At 42.7% G+C, this 8,039-nt stretch overlaps 1 long non-coding RNA gene across 1 annotated transcript; it reads right to left on the bottom strand.

Annotated features, from left to right (window-relative positions):
* Positions 1-4,113: 4,113 nt before the first annotated feature.
* LOC123965238 lies at positions 4,114-7,963 on the bottom strand. Its single transcript, XR_006823656.1, has 3 exons — positions 7,745-7,963; positions 7,427-7,625; positions 4,114-4,247 (listed from the first exon to the last, which is right to left on the bottom strand). It is a non-coding gene; the product is annotated as an uncharacterized LOC123965238 (long non-coding RNA).
* Between the last annotated feature and the right edge of the window lie 76 nt (positions 7,964-8,039).

Raw genomic sequence — 8,039 nt, forward strand, 5'->3', positions numbered from 1 at the left:
TTATGTAGGGACTGAACCCTTCTATAGAATTTGACCTCTGACCCCTTGTTTTGTTACCTCAGAATAGTACTGTACCCTTCTATGGGTTTGACCTTTTACTTTGCAGACTCAAACCCCTCTATGGTGTCTAACAGATACCTAAACATGTCCTATATAAGCTGTGTTCGATGTACAGAGAGACAGAGTGGCCATCGGGCTGGGTCTCTCTCCAAGCTGCTGCAGAGCTTCTAATTGATGCTGAACTTGATTTAATAAACGTTTATGATCAAGAACAGTGTCAAGCGGGTTTCTTCTCAACACCACACTGACAGCTAACATCTTAAAAGCTGTCTTAATAAGAGTGGCCCACTCACAGCTGCTGTCAACCCCACTGACCAGAGGTTGTCCGCTGGGCAGCAAAACACAAAATCCATAACAAAGAATAATCCAGAGTGGCAGTACAAAGGATAATGGCAGTTCAAACAGGCTGGCAAGCAGACACACATGACGGAGAGAACCACGAACCAGCCAGGACAGAACAGAAATGACATTTAAGCACAAGGTACCAAGGTGGACTAAGACCAGGTGGAGCACATGAGGAAATCAGACACCAATCAAGGGGAACAGACAGGACCAGACCTAAAAGCAGAAACAAACTGACAAGCAGACAGAAAACAAGACAAGAAACAATCCAGACTGAAACCCAAGACACAGAACGGACCAAACAACAAAACAGGCAGAGACCCAACTAACACTAAGCAGACAGGCCGAGAGAAACCACGCACAAATCAGACAACAGAATAAAACAGGAACGAAGACAGGCACAGATCAAAACCAACCAAGAAAGGAAACTGAACAACACTCAAAGCACAAAACAAACAAAGCAGACTGAATAACTGATAATAGAGACTGACTCCAAACAAAACGGGGAAACATTTCATTAATACCTGTTGCATAGACTCCCCTCTCCTAAGAGACTAAGATGTGAGACCTCCTGTGGGGTCAGCTGAGACGAACCAGCAGTGAGTCCTTCCTGTTCAAATTGAACTCCCTCTGTAGGAACAACGCTGTATTTATTTCCAGGTTTTTAACAGAAAAGAAATTTGCCTTTTGGTGCATAACTATAAACACAGTAAGAGAAAAGCACTGCAATGTCAAGAATCACCTTTAGAAACTTTTACAATAAAATATTTTAAACATATCTGTTATTAAAATCAGCTGTACGGGGTTTGAAATGAAGAAGATGGACTGTACAAACGTTCACGGAATAAATTATAAATGTTTGTGCGTTAATGTAATACGTAGTGTCTACTGAGTGTAAGAGTCATTGACAGCGGGGGACCCGGGCCTTGTTGATGAGGCCAGCTGCAGACGGAAACAAAGTGATCTTGTGGCGTGAGGTTTTGGTTCTGCAGCCTCCAGCTGGGTGGGAGCGTCTGAAACAGTTTATCCTGGGGGAGTGGATGGAATTCTTACCTTAACAGAAAGGCGCAGCTTCCTTAAACTAATATGGTGTCAGCGTTGACGCATCGCTGTAATGGACAGCAGCAGTCAGTGAGGTACCTTCCTGTATTTATCTATGAACCACATTAATCCTCGGCTCGATGTTAAATTATAAAGTTAATCAAAAGGAAACTAAGGTCATTTATCTCTGGAAACAGGTCTCTGTGATATGACTAAAATATGCTGATAATGATACATATCCCCATATAGAAATATTGTAAATTAAATATAATTTCCAGCAGTAACTCGTGATTTGTCTCGGCATCATAAAGATGAGGTGTGCAATTCTTGAGAAAACCAATACTAGCATAAATAGCATGACAGAGTGAACAATGGCACAGCATGTCATATCACTAACATTAGCTAGGTTGTACTTTAGCAATGGCTGATACTTGCTGCCGCGAAGCGAACATGAGACGACGAGCACAGCAGATCCGGAATGAGATACTCCCAACTCTCCTGTTGCTATAACTAACATCACAACAACAGCATGTGTTGGTGAACTAGAGAGGAAGCTGAATGTCCATGGGCGAGTCATTTAACCTCACCTGACACACACATCATGGCTGGAACTGCTGGAATAGTGTTGCATGTAGCTGTCCCATATTAGGCCTAATCGATTTGATACGTGACCTCTCTTGTCCCGTTTATTGACTACTACGCTGATCTGATCACTGACTGATAGAACAGCAGCCGTGCTGATCATGACATTTGACAATGGTCACCGACACCTGTCATCCAATCACAGCCTCACGCGCCTCAATATACGTTAAGTAACGTTAAACGCAACTACTTGTATCACACTGTCAAACATGGACTCAGCTACAACAACTACTGACTGCCTTGTTAAGCTAAACGGTGCATTGTTCCATTACTTCACTTTAGCTTGTTGGTTAACAGCTGAATTGAATAACATCAGGTCTGACCTGCCGCCCAGCTGCGCATTCACACCAAGGATGGTGCATTCAGTAACTTAGTACTGCAGTAATAGTAAACCGTTACACTACTAGATTCTTTGCAACCAAAATAACCATAAAGCTTTTTTTAACAATTAAATAATACTGACAAATTAAACTCAATCAGCAACAAACTACTTCCTTAAAAGAGAAAGCAAGCATGTAACAAGGTTTAACTGAAAACACAAGACTGAACACTTTGATCTCCCTCCCTCCTCTGAGGGAGTGAACACGAACCTACAGCTCCACACTTTTAAAAAGGTCCTTTTGTGAAGACCTGCCGAATCAAACAATGAGTAAAATGAATTAATAATAACTTTGCAGTAAATAAAATGACCCACATTATGACCTTTCACCTGATGACCTCATCCGTGACGAGCCCTCCCGTTAGTGACTCAGCAGCTCTGCCTGCAGGACTCCTGTGATCCCGCCGGTAAGACGGGTTTTCTTCAACGTGCTTGTTGTGGGTTGTTGGATGTATTTTACAAGAAAGACGCAAAGAGAGCAGCACAGTAGTTTTATATCGCTGCGTGTCGCCTGTAGAAGTAACGTCAGCTGCCGACTAACACTGCGCCCACAGCTAACGTTGCTTCTACACACAGTAAAAAAAACTCTCACTTGAACTGGGATTATTACAGTAACTTAATAAAAAAACGTAGTGTGCCTTAAAATAATTATAACATTGGTAAAACAGGTTTATTACTTATTCCTCTGAATTATAGCCTACTTATCAGCCCTTTTTAAAAAGATCAATTAAATCAGAATCAGTATTTGAATAGATTTAATAGCAAACTTATTATATGAACTAACTAACAGTCTCTGTGAGCGTCTCCCTCTTATTTTCTCATAGCAGTCAGCAGCAGCTGCAGCAGGTCAGTCATAGTGAGCCGGTCCAAAATACTGTCAGCGATCTTTACATCTGGTCATGGTCACATATTTGTTTCATCAGCTAATATATCTCCTATGTCTGTTATAATATCTCCAGTCACAGATCACATCCAGTAGTATCAGCAGCAACAACAGCAGCAGCAGCAGCAACATCCCCGGCAACCCCTCAACAGCAACTGTTCAAAACTGTGTCACAGCATTTGTTGATGTATCGATACAGAAGCATCTGAATACGCATATAATTTACAAGGATTACATAACAATATATTTCTGTATGGATATTTTGAGAACAGCCCTATTTAAATCCTTGTTCCATGTGCCCCTTCTATACTTTGAGCACCTGCCCTTCCAAAGGTCTCTGCATGGCCCTGAACTGGTCCACTGATCCCATAGGGGTCGTGTCCCCCCTTGACTGACCCGCTCCGCTCTGCACCAGCTCCTCTCTAGTAGTCCGACTTGTGATTTCCACAGATGAGTAAACACTTTTGCAAGGGATCGTATGCATGCTACATTCTCATTAGGGGCCGAGCACCCCTAAAGGTCTGATCCTAGAATTGCCCCTGCTATCTATGGAAGTCCATTTCATCGTGTTTCGAGTCTCAGTTCTACTTCAGCTCAGGTTCAGAGTTCCGGACAGGTGTGGATCCAACATACTGAAGTCCTCGATCAGAGCTGAACTGGCTTGTGTTCCTTTGTTTCGTACCATGTCAATCACCGCTCGAGCCCTGTCAGCCCTGGGTCTGGTCCTGGCTGAATCCATTTCTTCTTGATTTATAATACCCTGGTGCAAAAGTTGATCCAGCAGCTGGTTCAGAACAGGTTCAGACACTGCTTCTACAAACTGAGGCCGGACTGATGTTAACCTGCTCCGTGGTGAGCCACTCTGAGGCCTCGGTACGTTGAGTTCATGTAGAGTCAGATCTAAGGGACGAGCAGAACAAAGACTTGTTCAGTAACACAGACCTCTGGCTGTTCAGGCAGAACGAGAAGCCAATTATAGAATGTAAAGCTGCAGCTAGACACAAATTCTCCTGGTGCAGCCTTGTGCAAATGTTTTAGCTTGAGAAATCCTGAAGCTCAATAAACAGGAGAAAGGCTGGAGGGAAAGAAGAGAAAGAAATGCAGTTTCTGCTGAGTTCAGAGATCAGTCAGAGGCGGAACTCAACACAAACTCAGTGGCGTCTGTTCAAAGTCAGATTAGTGCGAGTATGGCGCAGAAAAGAATAATAATTTCTTCATTAACAACACCAAAACTCCTAGATTACAAAGCGAAGAGGATGTAGTGGTGTTCAGTGTTCTTCCTGGATATGAGAGGCCATGTCAGCCCATCTCAACTTTACTGGATGGAGATTTGGAACAGAGACTTTTGAAAGATCATTTCAAGCATGATGGTTTAAAAAGTGGAAGGAATTATGTCTGAGGCCAAAGAACGTACCTTTGGACTAACGGCTGATGGACCCATGGATGTAAGAGCGTCTGAGCAGTTTCCCTGTAGCTTACATTATGCGGACAAAAACTTATCAGTCGCAAACGTTGTTTTTGGATTCTTCATTGCTTTTGATACCACACAGCAGACACACTTATTTCCTGCAGCTGAGATATTTTTATGCCACTGAACTTGCCGATCGCTTTCAAGGTTTTTGTTTTGATGGTGCAAGCAATATGTCTGGCCGTTTTGCAGGTGTCCACGCAAAACTGAAAGCACAATGCCCCGCTGCACTGTATGTTCATAGCAGCAATCATCCGCTGGATTTAATTTTACAAAAGGTTACTAGGGAGGTACGCCTGGTCGCAGACACACTCAATTTCTGTTTCAACAGGGGAAGCACAAGAAATTGTTCCTGTAATTTTTAGCCGATGATGCGCAGTGAGGCAATCAAGCGTGTTTCATGTGGAGTGCTTTGGGAGACACTTTAAGTGCTGGAGGGCGACGTGAGGGAGGGAGAATGTGAATTCTTTCAGGCTTTGGACCTTGTAACACCGGAGCTGGACCGCCATTTTGATCAACCTGGAATGAAAGTTGCAGCACAGCAAGAGAAAACCATTATAGATCTGTGAATTGCCTCTATTCAGGTTTGGAGGACATTGCTGTCCATCTCCCTTGCCAAGTTGACAAGTCTCGGCTACACATGGATCTCTGATCTTACCAAAGACAAAGGACTCAGAACAGCTCCGGACATTGCAGAGTTTGGGGGGGACTGCATCCACAAACTCAGGATCTGCTGATCTTTGTTTGTGTCTGTCGCCTCCTCTGAGAGGTCATTCTCCACCCTTCAGCAGCTAAAAACATGGTTAACAAGTACCATGACGCAACAAAGACTAACACACACGCCTTTGCTGCATGTTCATCAGGTTCATCATTGAGCCTTTGAAGCGAATCTTTGTGCAGCACACGGCTGAACGCACGGCCATCTTCAGTACTTTCTATTGAAAGTGAGTTGGATTTTCTTTTTGTTATTAATGTATGGTTGTTCTCTAAATAGGCGATCGTTAAATAGTAGGTGAAGGGACCTTGTAGTAATAAAAAAGGACTGGTAAACAATATGAAAAGTAAACGGAACTTCATTAACTGGTAGTGATGTTATTGTTGTTGATGTAGGCTCGGCCTGTAGTTGTTACAAAAGGGACAAGGTAACAGATTGTTTCCAAATATGTATGTTTATAAAATGTTTATGTTATGAAACTGAAGTTGGATAACTAGTCCCAGCTGTAGCATAGGCTACCACTTTCTTGCACCTTCTCTTTATCTCTTTGCCGGTGTCTTCATGTTACCATTCAAAAAGTCTGCAGACTGGCATGTCACCGATTGTCCTTGTGAATTAAGACACAAATAAATCTGGCAGAAAGTACCATGGTGGTGCGTTTGTAAATAAGTTTAGTCGTGTTTTGAGGCAGAGTGACAGAACGCACCCCATATCGTGGTTGCATGCGTAACACATCAAGGATCTCCTATTAACCACACGAAAATTCACAGGCAGCAAGCAAGAGCAAGTGAGGAAATATATTTACTTATTTTGGGATTCTCTGTGTGAGAAACAGAGGTGTGGCGTGTGAGCGTGAGGAGGTTGATTTGCGTCAAATGCTACAGTGTTTTGTAACTTGTAATCTCTCCGTGTTGATGGAAAGTGTGTGAATGTGTGCACACTCAGTCGTGTCATGCGCACATTCCTACCGTGCAGCAGTAAGCGAAATGCCTTCCCACGCGCCTGGGACTTAAGCAGAATTGAATGAAAAGTACAGAACTACGTAAGAGTCACTTAACCCAAATCATGAAACAGTTTTAGTTTTACTTGTGTGTAGGGATGGGAATTGATAAGATTTTAACGATTCCGATTCCATTATGGATTCTCTTATCGATTCTCATTGGGTGAGGAAATAAGTACAAGTTTGTTTGTTTGTATTAACTCGCTTTAATTTCTGATCAGAAGACACAGCACAGAGTATACACAAATTATGTGTAACAACCTTAGAACAAGCCTAAAAGTAGGTGAGCTACTTCTCAAAGTAAAGTCCAGGGACCCTTAGCCTAGGGCAGTGTTTCTCAACCAGTATGCCATGGCACGCTAGTGTGTGTCTTGTAAGATTATCAAGAGTGCCTTAGGATTAGGAAATTGTTAATTTTCACATTAATTGGTCCAGACAAAAAAATGAATGTTTGGCTTTTTAAGCCCAACTGCCATTTTGTGCCATAAAAACTAAAAACACAGACTGAAAACAGTCAAGGAAGAGCTTGTGCCTTTTGGAATATTAACTGTGCTCAATTGGACTCAACTTGAAACAAAATAGTAGTAGCGGTCTTGACTGAAACTAGTCCAACCATCTGCTGTGATGGCTGCATGTGTGACATGTTTCAGGTCTGTGATCAGATTGCTCTTTTCAACCCCATACCAAGCAGGAATCAGATGATTTGTTAAACTGTCTCTGTTTGGGGCATTGTATTTTGGGTTGAGAGTCTTTATCATCTCCCTACAGAAAATATAAGGTAGGACTAGGAATAAATAAAACAACTATACTGACATAAAAACATGAAACTTTTGGTCATGCATTTGTTATTTTCATTTGAAAAGACATGCTGGACAAAATACAGCAAATTAACCTACCGAAATGCAGAGGAATCTACTGTGGCAAACGGGTGCAAACCCTTTACCACAAACTTAGTCACTGCTCGGTGACATTCGTTGATCCTAGCCTCGGTCATTTTGTTCTTCCCTGCCTCTGTGAACGGAGTAGCTAGAGGTGCACCAGAGCTACCTGCTGCAGCCTCTGAGCCAGCCAGACTCTGGCCGTCTTCATCATCATCTAAATTTGATGGACAATGACAATGAAAATTATTCGTATAGTAAAGGTTTGCACAATGAAATGGCGCTCACATTAACTAAGTAGACAGGGCCTGTCCTGCCTGGAGAGTTTAAAGTTACCTTCGGCATTAATAACAGATGGCGTCCCGTTAGCTCCGCTGCCGCTTGACTCACTTCGCTAAGTAGTAGTGTATCAAACACGCGACAGTCCTGCAAATGAATTGCATGCTGTGTGGCCAAATGTTTCTGCATATTGGAGGTAGTTCCCCCGTTTGACGAAATGGAAACTTTACAAGTGTTGCAAATGACCGTATTGTCGTCTTTTCGCGTGAAATATAACCAAACTTTAGAGCGCTTCTGCCTCGATGCCATGTTTGCTGCGTTCTGAACCAAAACAATGCAGCGCGTGTGTGAC

This window comes from Micropterus dolomieu, unplaced genomic scaffold (assembly GCF_021292245.1).
Source record: "Micropterus dolomieu isolate WLL.071019.BEF.003 ecotype Adirondacks unplaced genomic scaffold, ASM2129224v1 contig_8932, whole genome shotgun sequence".
NCBI classification, from domain to species: domain Eukaryota; kingdom Metazoa; phylum Chordata; class Actinopteri; order Centrarchiformes; family Centrarchidae; genus Micropterus; species Micropterus dolomieu.